The sequence below is a fragment of the Sinocyclocheilus grahami genome, unplaced genomic scaffold (genome assembly GCF_001515645.1).
Source record: "Sinocyclocheilus grahami isolate Dianchi unplaced genomic scaffold, SAMN03320097.WGS_v1.1 scaffold18002.1, whole genome shotgun sequence".
Classification (NCBI taxonomy): domain Eukaryota; kingdom Metazoa; phylum Chordata; class Actinopteri; order Cypriniformes; family Cyprinidae; genus Sinocyclocheilus; species Sinocyclocheilus grahami.
The window spans coordinates 1-1,532 of NW_015516891.1; positions in this window are offsets into that span (position 1 = coordinate 1).

Sequence of the window (1,532 nt, forward strand, 5' to 3'; positions counted from 1 at the left end):
AGCTCTTTTAGAATTTGCTTTTAGAAGGAAACACTCTTTTAGAGAGAGCGCTGAATGGGGCTTCATGACCGGGTCCAGGGGAGGTTGCGGCGAGACCGCAGAATGGAAGCTGCAGCCCGCCGAGGTTTGAGCAGCCTGGATGGCAAGCCCCGCTGATACGCCGTCACACCAACGGCAGCGGTTTCTCTCGAACACTCGCGGAGATTCGTCCTGTAGAAGGCTCGGCTCCGAAGCGAAAAGCTGATGTGCGTTTGCACGCGCACTCCTTTTATACCCGCGCTGCGGGGCGGGGTGCGCGTGGCGAAACACGCACGCCAGCTGTCATTGGCTTGTTTAGTTAACACTCGAAGGTGATTGGGCTCTCAGGCGAGATCCCAATTCGTCAGTCACGACTGATGTAACGTAGAATGTGACTGACTGAAAAGGAACTAAAATATACTGTAGCATTATTTGTAATACTTGCATGTGATGCATTTAAATATATTAAACCTTTGTAATAATTAAGTTGAAATTTAAGACATTAATAAGATTGAATTACACAGTAGCTAAAAAAAAAAAAAAAAAACTACAAAATTAGTGTGTTACTCAACATCAAAATAAGTGTACTTCTTTAAAGAAGAACAAACGATTATTAAAACAGATACTTTAAAATAAACTTTTACATTATACATTTTAAAAGTGCACTTAGTGTTACAAAACAGTCATGAAAATGAATTTTATTTAATATGTATATTATCTGCAAGTACAGTTTTTTTGAATATCTAAAGCACACATGTGCAAATTCAATACAATTATGCACACTATCAGAAGAATTATTAAACTTGTTAAAGGGATAGTTCTGTCACGGAATGCTCCAAAACAAGCAGATCCAAATGCAGCACTTATTGTAAAAAAAAAAAATCCCAAAACAAATTGTAATCCAAATCAGGGGCGGGGCGGGGCAGACCAGCGAGGCTCCAGCCAAACAACCCCGGTGGGCGAGCAGGGCAGAGCCAGGAGCATGGCAGACCGTAAAGGTGGAGCTGACAACCACCTCATCGGAGCGGACAAGGCCGATGAACCCCCTAGCAGTTCAGGTAGGACTGCAAAGAAGAGCATAGACAGGTTAGTGACTGCCTTGATGACAGTCACGGAACAGGCAGGCAGTTCAGCACCGGTCTCCATGACAGAGACAGGCAGGCAGATAGTTCAGCAACATTCTCCTTGGCCCTGACAAGGCAGACAGAGCTTAGGAGTGACTACCACCGCCCAGAGGGCAGCTGAAGCGGACACCGCCACATTGAGAGGCTCCACAACAGAAACCTCCACCACGGGAGGAACTAGGAGCTAGGACTCCGTAGTGGACTCCTGGACTGAAATGAGCTCAAACTTCAGTAAGCTCTAGAGTGGATACACCGACTGACACGAACTCTGGAATGAACTTATAGACTTGAGTGGGTTCCGGAGTGAACTTTGGAGTGGACTCTGAGGACTCCTGGACTGGAGCAGGCTCTGGAATGGACTGAGGGCTCCCGGACTGGAGCAGGTTCACG